At 43.5% G+C, this 13,971-nt stretch overlaps 1 protein-coding gene across 2 annotated transcripts in view; it reads right to left on the minus strand.

The window, feature by feature from the left end:
* plch2a (phospholipase C, eta 2a) overlaps window positions 1-13,971 on the minus strand; it is a 163,020-nt gene that overhangs the window by 93,123 nt on the left and 55,926 nt on the right. The gene's annotated exons all lie outside the window — the stretch shown is intronic.

Here is a 13,971-nt window from a genome sequence, read left to right on the forward strand (position 1 = left end):
GGGGATTTACTGTTATTGTTTCCATCACTGTAAATAAACGCACTGTTTATACACAGAGTACCGCGCCTGGGTCCTCCTTCCCCACTCCTTCCACGGTGTGCCATGCCGCACCGTGACAAAATTTAAAAATTACATGTAATGTTATCATTTTCATTCACATAGTCGATCTCTATAGGAGGTGTTTTGATTACATCTCAAGTATTGTATTAAATTATAATGTTTAAATGTTCTATATAAATTATACATTTTCACATTGTGAAGTCTCCTGCAAACTGACGTAGACTAACTTTGTTAATCAGTCATGAAAACACTCCGTAGCTTTGTGCTGGATAAACAGGTTAGCTTGCAGTATTGTGCACATATGTATGTATATTCTTATTTATGTATTCTAATCTTATTCCCGTATTATTTTATTATTATATTCATATAACACAAAGTTGAATTACACTCTGATGGCTTTATCAGAGTGTAACTTAGGGTCGGTATCTTGCCCATGCAGACTGGAGTAGCTAACGATTGCACCACCGACCTTAGTAGATAACAGATCTACCTGCTGAGCTACAGTCACACAGCATGTAAAAAACATTAACTGCTAACACAGACACCGTTTTCTGCATCTCAGCAGCAGCAGGCCCTTCCTAACCCAGTTTGTCTCGTGTGACGTGTTGACAGTCTCGGTGCTCCCTGACACTGATCCTGCTGGAGGAGTGGAACCTCACACTTGCCATAGATATTCCCTCATTTGGTGTTCTGATGATGACAATGCTGTGCACATCAGTCCACAATATTCAAAGGGTGTTAATTTTGGAAGAGACCAGTCCCATAGCCAGATGAGTTTTATATTGAAAAGCAGTGAAAATGAATGAAAAAAGCAAAACTAACTACCACATTCCCATGCTGAAGGGTCTAGAGTTGATATTTGTTATATAATTTGTCACACATCTATATGTTACCCTAGATCTAGATTGGCCTTGGCTGTCCTGTGAGGATAAAGTGTTTATACTTAGATCCTCTTGCTTTCTAATTGGACTGGCAACTAAATATAAGTATCTTATACTTAAGATACTTACTAAACTCTGCACCTTTTCTGTGCACTTTGAATTTACATGTGCTAGTGGTGTTGCCAAATCCACAAGCTGCATTTGTGTAATGGATGTGATTGCAAGCCAACTTCATTCTGGTTGATGGCAAATCAACAGGACAGAGCAGGATGTTGTTGAAGCTTGAGTGAACATACACACTGCTCAATGAATGCATTCAGGCCCACTTTACAGCTGTAACAAACAGGAAAAGGTCTCTCTCTTAATTTCATAAAATGCAATTTCATTGCATGTGACTGTTTTACGGATGTCAGTTTATCTTTGAAATTCAAACATTTCCTAAAATCTGATTAAAAAGGAGATGTATATGAGGAAAAGGCCTGGGTTGCAGTTCTGCTCTTATTCATCCCAAAGCTGTTCTATCTGGTTCAAGGGGCCAGTCAAGTTGACATCCATGTCTTTACGGACCTTGGTTTGTGCACTGGTCCACAGTTATGTCTGAACAGAAAAGGGCTATCCACAAACTGTTCCCACAAAGCTGGGAGCATGAAACTGTCTAAAATGTCTTGGAATGCTGAAGAATGAAGGGTTCCTGTCACTGGAACAGAGGGGCCAACTCCTGAAGCACAGCTCCACACCATAAACCCCCCTCCACCAACCTTTACACTTGGGTAGAGTGTACACTTGCAGTTACACTTGCAGTTAGACACATACTGGCAACTGCTAAACCCAGACTTGTCCATCAGGAGAAGCGTATCATTCCAGACCTGCCACTTCATGACTGAGTTGCCCTTTTCCCTGTTGGCCCAGGGAAAAGGGTAACACTACCTGGGTCTGGGTGCAATTTCCCCCTCCAGGGGCAAGGGTACCTAGACCTGGGGTATAGAGTACGCTTGGGGAGTGTGATTGTGTGTACAGTGTCTCTTTATGTCTGTCTCCACAATGGGTGAGTGTTGAGTAATTGCATATGAGAGCATGAGGGTGGGAATGGATGTCTGTATCTGTGTGTGCCTGTATGTCTGTGTCTATATGTCAGGTTGGGTATCAGACGCCACCTCTCTGGGGACATCTCAGGCCCTCCAAGGTATGGAGGCTTATCTCCCCCCACCACTTCCCCTGCCGGTGGCAGACGCCCTCAGACATCGGTGAGTTCGTGGTTCTTTGTGTCTGGGGGTGGGCATCCAGGTACACACCGGCTCACTCCTTCGTGGCTGCTTGTCGGGGCCTGGAGCCTGGGGCTCGCTTGGGGTGGGCTGCCCTCAGCCTCTTGGCCTGGGGCTCGGTCACTCTGGCACAGCTGGCTGCCGGCAGAGCTCACGGGCGCGTCACTGCAACTCCCCCTGGCTTCTGCTCCGCTGCTGAGTGACCCCTCATCTGGGACTCTCCTCAGCTCTTTCTGGGACAGTGGCGCGGCTGCCCCTCTGGTCTTCCTTGGTCTCTTGTGTTCTGAGGGCCTCTGGATGTCTGGAGTTTTGATCTCCTCCATACCTGCTTCATGCCCTGGAGGACGGGGCTGTGGCTCCCCACACCCTCTAGCAGATCATTACATGAAGGAACCTTTTAAATACAAGCGCGCTTATGCTCTCAGGTGTACACACGGGTGCTCACACACACAAACTACACCTCAAAGCACACTGTGCACTGTCGATCTTATGTGCTGCACAATAATGTTTAATATTTAGTATTTACTGTTATATTCCCATAGATCATCGTGATGTTGTTTATTATGTTGCTCTTTTTTTTCTTCTTCTGCTCTTTTTTTCTTTCTCAACAGGTGATCCAGGTGATTGATATATATATTTTATGTCTGCTTATTTTGTTGGTTTTTGTTTTTTGCCCTTTATCCCCATCCCTCTTCCCCACTGTTTTTCTTTCCCTCTTTCTTTCTCCCCTTTCTTTTCCCCATTCAAGTCTGTTCCGTATTTCCAAATCCGTTGGGCATCTTTCTTCGCCTTAAGACAATAATTCTGATGGCAAAAGAGCCAAATGGGACAGGGGAAAAAAAAGAGAAAAAAAAGACAATGGTTTACAGCCAATCAGAACGCAGAACACAATGTGCTGTAAAAAAAAAAAAAGAAAGAAAGAAAAAGCATGCAAAGGCCACAAAAGGTGATCCGCGTTATCGCGAGGGACCACTGTATTTTGATTCTGCATTCTAGAAATAGATTAAAAATGCATAGTTTACAAGGTGCAAATCACTGAGTACACTCAGGACCAGGAAGGTCAGATTAGGGAGAAAACATATAAAATACCTGAAATAAAACTCAATAACATCTTTAGATAGATGAAATGTTGTATCAAAAAGAATGGCTCATGATTCAAAGCATGCCACATAATCTGTCTAACATAGAGCCCACAGTAGAGCGGGCCCACTACTGTTTGTTGTGACAGCTGATAGAAGCAACTGGATGAATTCTGACATGTTCAGGACTACTATCTATCAGCCAAAACTGCTCACACTGTGCTTCACAGTGCAAATGGATAATGACCCAAAGCATACTTCAAAAGCATCTCAGGAAATAGGATATTCTTCCACGGACATGTCAGTTAACTGATCTCAAGCCAAAAGAGTCTGTTTTTACAAAACTGAATGCAGAAAGAGCCACAAACAGGTGTGCTGGAGCAACACAAGAGACAAAACCAGAGGTCACAAAAGTACACACATTACTGTGGAGGAAATGCAAAGGTGCTGGTCTTAAACAGTTTTAGCCATCCTGTCTGCACACTGGCCTCTCTCTAAAGGACAGCTGCTTTCATAAATGGGCTCAATGGTCTCTACATAGTCTGCAGAATGGAACGCTCAGCAGGTGTGAGCCTGTTTGAAAAAATATGAAAGAAATGAATAAGAACAGAAAATGTCAGACATGATCTAACCCATAACTGGGCAGCTACTGCCAAAACTGTCTGACTCTAAAAGAAAACCTGTCATGATCTGACCAGCCCTGCTGGGCGACCTGATTGTTTATGTTTGTTTTTATTTTGATGGAGCTGCGCTTCCCCGGAGGCGGGTCCGCCGGTCCTATTATAGCTCAGTTCGGAGTTTCTGCACACCGGCGATTGCACTTGCTAGGGAGTTAGAGATCCCATTAATTGCACTACAGGAACCTTCAAGAGTTTCAGCCTTGAATGGGAAATTACTAGCCGAAGTGACACACCGTACTCAGGAGATCCAATTGATACTCTCCGGCAACCATGTTGAGAAGATCGGTCTGCTTTTATTCAAAGCCCCTGAAACTCCTCTGGTATTAGGTTATCCATGGCTAGAGCAGCACAACCCCCAGATTGACTGGCTGCGTGACAGGATGGAGTGTTAAATGCCACGAGCAATGTTTAAAGTCGTGTGGGTGAGTGGAAGACAGCATTCAACACTCACCTGGGGCATTTTGAGTATCTCGTTATGCCATTTGGCCTCATCAATGCTCCAGCTGTGTTCCAGGCCATGGTGAATGATGTCCTTCGGGACTTCATTAACCACTTTGGTTTTGTCTATCTAGACGACATCCTCATTTTCTCAAAAACCCGTGCAGAACACATTAAACACGTGCATCTGGTGCTGTAGCGGCTACTAGAGAATTGACTGTTTGAAGGGAGAAAAATGTGAGTTCCATGTGAAGCCTGTCTCTTTTTTGGGCTTTATTGTGGAACAGGAGCAGCTGAGGGCGGATCCTGCAAAGGTTAAGGCGGTGGTGGAGTGGCCGGAACAGCAAAGCGGTCCAGAAGTTCCTGGGGTTTGCTAACTTTTACCGACGGTTTATCCGCAATTTCAGTAAAGTGGTGTCCCCTTTAACTCACCTCACCTCTCCCAAACAGCAGTTCCTGTGGTCACCGGCGGTGCAGCAGGCCTTCGACCAGCTGAAACGCCTGTTTTCTTCTGCGCCTGTTCTCATCCAGGCGGACCTTACTCAACCATTCGTGGTGGAGGTGGATGCCACGGACTCTGGTGTGGGGGCGGTCCTCTCACAGCGATTGGAAGGTAAATAACATCCGTGTGCCTTCTTCTCACGTCGTCTGTCTCAGGCCGAGCGAAACTATGATGTGGGGGATCGAGAGCTGTTTGCTATCAAACTGGCCTTTGAGGAGTGGCGTCACTGGCTGGAGGGGAGCGAGCACCCACTTCTCGTTTGGACAGATCACAAGAACCTGGCCTACCTTCAAGTGGCTAAATGCCTCAACGCCAGACAAGCCAGGTGGGCCTTGTTTTTCACCCGTTTCAACCTTGTGATCACTTACAGGCCAGGCTCACGCAACACTTAACCCGATGCCCTCTCACATCAATTTTCATCGGTGAAGGATGTAGAGAACAAGGACAAACCCATCCTTCCTGCTTCCTGTATCGTCGGGGCAGTCACCTGGGAGATCGAGAGGCTGATCAGAAACGCCCTGCAGCAGAATCCTGACCCTGGGTCAGGCCCGGCTGGCCGACAGTATGTCCCTGCGGCCGTTCGGGGCAAGGTGATCCATTAGGCACATACGGCAAACTTCTCCTGCCATCCAGGTGTATATCGCACCCTTAGCTTCCTCCAGCGTCTGTTTTGGTGGCCCTCCCTCGCCAAAGACGTCCGGGAATATGTGGCGACCTGCCCTATTTGTGCTCAAAACAAGGTGCCAAGCTCCCCACCGTCGGGCCACCTGCGACCGCTCCCCGTCCCTAAACACGCATGGTCGCACATTGATTTCGTCACTGGACTGCCGCCGTCAGCAGGTAATACTACCATACTCACCATCATTGACCACTTCTCCAAGGCAGCACATTTTGTGGCCTTGCCCAAACTTCCCTCTGCCTTGGAGACGGCTCAGCTGCTCACACAACATGTGTTCCGGCTACATGGCATTCCTCAAGATGTTGTCTCTGATCGGGGTCCCCAGTTCACCTCCCAGGTGTGGAGGGAATTTTGTTCTGAGCTGGGGGCCCGAGTCAGTTTGTCGTCTGGTTTTCACCCTCAGACTAATGGCCTGGCAGAAAGGGCCAACCAAAAGCTGGAAGCCATGTTGCGGTGCGTTGCCTCCTCCAACCAGTTCTGGAGCAAGCAGTTGGCCTGGGTGGAGTATGCCCACAATGCTAGCACCTCGACGGCCACGGGGGTGTCTCCCTTCGAGGCGTCCTTGGAATACCAACCCCCGCTCCTTTCCATCACTGAGGGTGAGTTGGCAGTTCCATCAGTGACATCAGCAACATCACATGCGACGTTGCCGGCAGGCATGGCAGACTACCAGGGCAGCATTGCTCAGGACAGTGGAGCAGAATAAGAAGCTGGCAGACCGTCGTCGCGTTCCGGCTCCCGTTTACCATGTCGGGCAGCAGGTATGTCTCTCCTCTAAACAAATCCCGCTGCGGACTGAGTCTAAGAAGCTAGCTCCTAGATTCGTCAGTCCGTTTCCTGTGCAAGAAGTCCTTAATCCTGTGACTGTGCATTTAACCCTCCCTCGCAATATGCGTATTCACAATGTGTTTCATGTGTCTCAGGTGAAACCGGTCCAGACCAGCCCATTATGCCCACCCTCCAGGGCCCCACCATCTCCCCCGGATTATCGACGGCGCACCAGCTTATTCCATAACACATATTATGGATACAAGGGGTCCCTGTAGGGACTTTCAATTTTTGGTGGATTGGGAAGGGTATGGTCCGGAAGAGCGCTCTTGGGTGCCGCGGTTTGTGATTCTTGATGATGGCATGGTGAAAGTTTGACAAGACAAGACAAGTTTGGTAGGTCGCTGGGAGGCTCCCGTTAAGGGGGGGATACTGTCATGGTCTGACCAGCCCTGCTGGGCGACCTGCTCGTTTATGTTTGTTATTTTGATGGATCCAAAATAACAAACTGGGAACTCCTGGGAAGCCACGCTTCCCAGGAGGCGGGTCTGCCGACCCGGAAGTAGCTCCGTTCGGAGTTTCTGCACACCGGCGATTAATCAACACTCACCAGCTGCCGTGAATTATACGCCGTCAGACCCCGATGTATTTAACGCTGTGACCAGGCTTCAGTCAGCTCTGGATCATTAGACTAAGCTCGTTAGTGTTTAGATCGTGTGCTCTTTCAAATGCCCTTTCAGATTGCTTCTCACTCTTTTTTTTTTGCTTCTCACTTTTTGTCTTTCGTACCAGGAGGTGGAGAGGAGAACACTGGAGCTGAATCACGAGTGGGGAATTAACGCACGGAGTGTCGCCTTTTTTGCCATCGTGAGCCGGGTGAATTGACCACGGGGAGCCACGGCCGCAGGATTTCACACTGAACTGTTATTATTTCACACTGTAAATAAATTCACTGTCTCATTGCAAAAGGAGATCTGTGTTCGAGTCCGCTCCATCCACACACCACGATAAAACTACTCTAGATGTCATTTCCTGTTTATAAGTAACAAATATATTCACAATTATTAAAACTGTATTATAATGCACTTTTGGCACATAGGACATTAATTACTCATAAATAATAAAGATCAAAATTTGCCCTTAAGATATATTAATAGATATGACCATCTTTTATTGCTGTAACTTTGAAAATAAATCTGTAGGTACATATACGGTTATTTTCACTGCTTCCTCCTCGTTGGTCTTTCATGATTCTTATAATCATCTCCACAGCCAGGAAAAAGAATTCCACCTTGTCTCATTTGGCCACATCTTCCCTTCTCTCGGTGGCTGTGGGGGATTTTTAGACAAAAGAACTCACTTTTGTGTTTGGTAACAAAAACCTGCAATTAATGTTTGAATGAAATAATGAATTGTATGACAAATATTTCCTAGGTGTATATCAGTTATAATGCCTGATGTGGAAAGTGTTTCATCCTACAGGGGTTTTTACCCATATTTAAGAGAAAGCTAAAAACACTGTCAGGAGGCCATAAAGGCCCCGTGGGGTCTTCTGTCACGGTCCGGGGCAGCGGCCGTGTGGAGAGTGGAAGGAGGACTCAAAGTGCAGCACTTATTCAGGTGTGAGGGTGATTTAATGATAATAACAAACATAAAGAGGAAATGGCAAAACAGAACTACGGATGAACTAAACTGGGTGAAACTACACAAAGGAGTGGCAAACCTGAACACGAAGGGAGAACAGCAGGGAGAGCACGCAGAGGATTTCACAGGGTAGATGCAGAGTACGCAGGATAACACAGAGGATGAACACAGGGTATGTACACAGACGACGCGACGAGGAGCAGAGGAAATCACACACTATAAATACACAAAGAGACACTGGGAAATCACACACAGGTGGGGGAAACAGCTGGACCTGATTAACCTGACGAGACAGGGGAACACTAACACCAGGGACCAACAGAGGGAGCACAAACCCAGAACCCAGTGTCTAAAATCCCAAACACAAACCATCCCAAAACAGCCATGAATAATAATGAAAGTAATAACAATAAGTACATAAACATAAAGTCACTGAGTCATGGTCGCAGGACCATGACATCTTCTGTGCTATGAAAACTGTTATTGGTGTTTCACTGCAGAATAAATGTCTCCTGTTTGTGACGTTTGCCAACATTCAAATTACTGGACAAACCATTTTGATTAAACGTAACAACTTTAAAACTATTGGTAGTTTTAACATAAAAAATAGTATTTTACTTTTAAATTGCTATAATATAATTACCATTGTAATTTTTTTTTTCAGTTTCATTACAGGGTTAGCCTTAGCTTAGCCTTGCTAACATGCTTTGAAGACACTCTGAGTATTACAAACACTACAAACCTATGAAAGGAGAACATAAGATAACTCATAACAATAAAAAAATGACTCCTCTTACAGCAAATGGGGATTTCTTGAATGTCAGCAGTTACTGTATTATCTGTGTACTCACACTGCATTCTCCAGGAGTACTGTACTATTCACTGTGACAGACATGTCTTATGCCATACTCCTGCTTGTGCTTTGCATCTTTCGTCTCTGCATCGTCTGCGTCACACCATCAGTCGTGGTATGGTTCCCTCTGTTCAGATTCAAATTGTGGTTTGAAGATCGGAAGTGACGCAAAATAATAAATGTCTTAAACCAAAAGTAACCAGAAAGTAGAAAGTACTACATTTATGTAAATAATTGTGTAAAAATGGAGGGAGTAAAAGTAAAAAGTTGTCCTAAAAATAAGTACTCAAGTAACGTGCAGATACCTGAAAAAAAAAGTTAAGTATACTAATGAAGTACTTGTACTTTGTTACTTCCGACCTCTGGGAGAAACACAGTATTTGGTGATGTCTGTGGGTTCATACTGTGCTTTTCTAATGAAACTATTGAAAAATGTTTCTAAAATCTCTTGAAATAAAGCTAAAAGTCTCAGTTTCAATCACATATTGTTGGATTTACAGTTCACTGTGGTGGTGTGTAGAAGCAAAACTCCAAGATCTGCATATTTGTCCCCCAAATTTTACAGCGCACTGTATTTGGGTATGACAGAGAGGTACTTATGCAGCACTCAGTGTGCTTTCAACCTCATTCACCCCCATTCATACAAGCACATTTTCTGTGCTTTCTAGCTAACAGTCATCCATACTCTAGTACATGCATTGGAGAGCAACTTGGGATTAGCATCTTGCCTGAGGCTCTTTGGCACGCAGACTGGAGTATACAGGGATCCAAAGTCCAACATTCCAGTTAGTAGGTGACCTTAACTTCCTCCTAAACCACAATGTGTTTATTCTATTCAGCCAAATCAGACTAAAGGTCACATGGTATAAAGAAAAGCAGCAGCTGGGTTCAAAACCAGTACTTTATACTTTCAGATATTATCATATAATCATATTTTCCCATGCATTAAATTGTTCATGTATTCCATGATATAAATAAATGCATAAACATTAAATTATGATGACCACTGGAAAATAAATACGTCCATATTACACCCTTATTGATGCCAGTGCTAGCAGCCAACCTTAGGTCAAAGAGCCTAGTGAGGGTTAGGAAGCAGCAACTGTCAGAGACACAACAAGTATTTCGTTGTATTTCATTTAATTTTCATTGTTCAGAAATTACATTGATTAATTAAAAATCAAACAAACAAACAGATTTCTTATCAGCTTAGGTTTCAAAACTTGTTTTTGGTGTCTGAGATGCACAAGAATAATTCAACTACAGAAATTGTTGCTAATTGGGTTTTCATTTTGAAGTTTTTCATTATTGTGTGCTCAAATCAGAGACCTTGCAGAAGTGCTGGAGTTTTCTCATGTTTAAACTAACCAATACTCAGACACTGTTTGATGTATTTGTCTGAGATGATGATTCAATTTGATTACACCCTTATTGTTGAAAGTCATCGGTGAAAACGTCAGGCTTTTATCTTTAAAAATATCTTTGAGATATTTTTGTTCAAACGTTGTTTCGGACTTCAGTCGATTTTTGGTTCCAAACATTTTTTATGCAAATTGGCGATGGCCTAGCAGAAATGTTATGCATTACATGCCTTGGTTTTACGCAAGTAAACCAAGGTATTAATCATTTTTTAAACACACACACACACACACACAAACAAACAAACAAACAAAAAGCCCTAACCTGATCATTTGTGCAAGTGGCTATCACAACTATGTCTTGAGTAATAACCAGGACAATAACCAACATAAGGCCCCGCCCCTCCCTGAGCCTAGTTCTGCCGGAGGTTTCTTCCTGTTAAAAGGGAGTTTTTCCTTCCCCCTGTCGTCAAAGTGCTTGCTCATAGGGGGTCATATGATTGTTGTGTTTTTCTCTGTATGTATTATTGTATGATCTACTGTGCAATATAAAGCTCCTTGAGGCGACTGTTGTTGTGATTTAGCGCTATATAAATAAAATTGAATTGAATCACCAGAGTCACATATTAATAATAATGAATAGAGTTCACGTCTAACTACCAATACTGAGTCATCATTCAGAATATTATGCAGGAAGATCTGAATAATAAGAAGTTTGCATACTTCCTTTTCCACATGCTCAGAAATAGATTTCATTTACAGTGTCAGGTATTTTAAATCCACACAGCACAATCCCAAAGAGTCATTATCATTCATAGAATATAGAATTGCATTTATGCCTGAGGGAACAGCCACCCACTGACAAATAGTTTATTACGTGTCTTTATTTTTATTATCTTTATTTCTAGAACACAGTGTATAAATGGCACTGTGATCTTGAAACATCCTCTACAGCTTCCTGTTATGGCGTCAGAGATATTCAGTAATATCAGTGACAAGTGGAGTGGACGGGTCCTGAGATAAACTTTGACATGAGTGACTGAAGTGTAAAAAACACAGTTGGTTATTTAAAAAGAGAAAACGCACTAAATATGGCGTTATTTTTATGCCATTTTTCTGAGCGCACGTAAAAGAAAATTGCAGGTGCAAGTGTTGCTTTTTGAGGAGAAATTTATTTTGAGCGAAGAAAAGCTAAATTTGAGTGAACAAAATTCATTGCTGCGTGCAAAAAATGTATTTCAGTGTTTGCTATTATCCATACACACACACACAATAGCAGCCCCTCTCGCTCAGTTTTTGCATTTGCGCTCGCTCGCAATGTGTTGCTCGCGCTCTCAACATTTCTGCCTGTGCGCGCTCAACTCTTTCTGTACACCGTTATATTCGTGCCACACAACCAGCCAATCACAGACTTGGATGCAAAAAAATCTGATTGGCTGTTTTGGTCTCCAATCAGCTCGAAATGACGAAATGCAATATCCCAGAATCCATTTGTCCAAAACTCAAACGAGGCAGTGGCGGAGGAACACAGAGTGGCGGAGTTTGAAATATTTGGTCTTTCTGGGTCACAAAATAAACTTTTAAGATACTTTCATGCCATAATGTAGCTGCGTAAACTTCAAATATCTGCTTGATTTATCAAGACATCACATATTTGCACAAGTGCTCTAACGTTTTCAGAGATGCCTGTTTCTTGTCAATTTATTGAATATTTATTTATAATCACCTCTGTTAATCCTTGATATTTATAATTGAGTTATCTGTATATATTAGTGCTATTTCTTAAATGTGTCAAATCTGTAACATAATGTATGTTTGGAGTTTAGTCTGTTACTGTTACTATTTTTACTATTTCTTCTTGGAGCAACTGTAACCCACATAATTTCCTTAGGGATTAATAAAGTATTCTGATTCGGATTGTTTCAGGATACATGGCCTGCCATTATCCAATAACACGTCTGCTCACCTGTATCTTTTGCTTGTTTCTCCTCCTCTTCTTTTTTCTTTTTTCTAAACTCAGCACCTGATGGCTTTGAACTTTTCTTGTCCATCTTCCATTGGTTTTAATTTTGCACTACAGTATGAACACAAATCCCCAACTCGAGGATCCCACAACATAACCTAATAGACCTACACCTTAGTTCACAGATTCACTTTAGTTTTCTGGGATTTCACACAACCCAGGATTCAGATCATGAATACATAATGGGCTTGGATTTACATACATTATGAATGAAATGTGCTCTATTTGGAAGCAGCCGCCCCCCCCCCCTTTCGACGGGTTGTGTGTGAGACTTTAAATCATCAAACTGTAAATTATAAATTTTAAATTGTTATTGATCCCTTTACCCCGAGTCCTAAAGTGTATATTTATTTTCTTACTCTTCTTATATTTATTGTTTGTTTACTTGCACTGCTGTAACTGGAGCCTCGTCGTCTCGTCTCTCTATATACTGGACTGTAGCGGAGATGACAATAAAGTTTACTTCAGCAGCGAGCAGGCGCACCGAAGGCTCTCGCGCTCACTTTTCGCATATAGAATTTCAAAAAACATCGGTGCAAATTATAAGTCTGTATCATGATGTCTGGTGTTTTCATGTTTGTTGGTTTGTTTTTATTTTGTTTTATTTTGCGAGTTGGTTATTAGATGCTGCTCCAGCCAGCCAGAGAATCCCCCGCCGCCCCGCCCTCTCCTCCCTGTGCCGCAAGCAGCAGGCGCACCTCGCAAACGGAGGGCGCCCTTACTCCCAGCAAATGGGCGATAGAAAACCGATCGGTGCCTATGCCATTCCCAATATGCGCTGGCATGATGTCGGGGCAGCATGAGTACGAGTAAAAAAAAAAAATTTGCCGATGCCCGTGATGCCGCCCCCCACCACGATGCCGCCCTGGGCAACCGCACATTATACCTATAGGAGCTATGAAACCCTATGCCATCAGCACAAAAAGTGTTTCTGTGCTGATGCTGATACCACAGGAGATTTGTGGCTTTTCTGCTCAGCACTCAGTGACTCCATCTTTAACATAAAGTGGTAAACTGCTGTGCTTCCTATGTGCTTTTACCTTCCAGAAATACCAGTAAAAGTTGATCCTGAAATTCACATTCAGGCTTTCAAAAACTGGTCAGTATACTCCTAACGTCGGTGCCAAGCCAGGATAAATAGGGACGACTGAATCAGAAACAAGCATAAAGAATTAAATAATACGAACACAAAGTTGTGAATTATTAAAAACCCTTTGAAAAGCAACCATAGATGAACCATAGATGTTCTTTCAAAAAAAGAAACTGTAGGTGTTAATTGTAGTCGTACAAAGTAGTGGACCAGGCCAGATCAGGGTCGAGCTGTCCCTGCTACATGCCTGCACACCCCAGCATGGAGATGTGGGGTAGGGATTATAGCTGCACCTCATGGCTTTGTGAAATTCTCATTATAGTGCTTGTTTGGTCTTTAGGTTTCCCTGCTTCTGAGAGCCAAGGTGATCCAACACTAATGAGTTGTTCTATGGTTACTGGGGCTTAAGGGAATGCTAGCAAGAGCAGGAGAAGAGGAGAGAAAGGAGAAAAGGGGAAGGAGGAGGCGGGAAGCAGTAATGAGGAGTTGTCAAAGATAGAGGATTTCATCTGCTCGCATCTCCTCCCTCATCTCTGTCTGCCCTCATCCTCACTCAGGTTCGAGCGAGGATCTCAAAGGTTCCTAAACCTCACAAAAAGGGAAAGCATTCGATTTCACAGCCTCATCCAATCAAGCTGAGAAAGAAACGAGTAT

This window comes from Haplochromis burtoni, unplaced genomic scaffold (genome assembly GCF_018398535.1).
Source record: "Haplochromis burtoni strain Fernald_Lab_line unplaced genomic scaffold, NCSU_Asbu1 Contig_342, whole genome shotgun sequence".
In the NCBI taxonomy this organism is placed as follows: Eukaryota; Metazoa; Chordata; class Actinopteri; order Cichliformes; family Cichlidae; genus Haplochromis; species Haplochromis burtoni.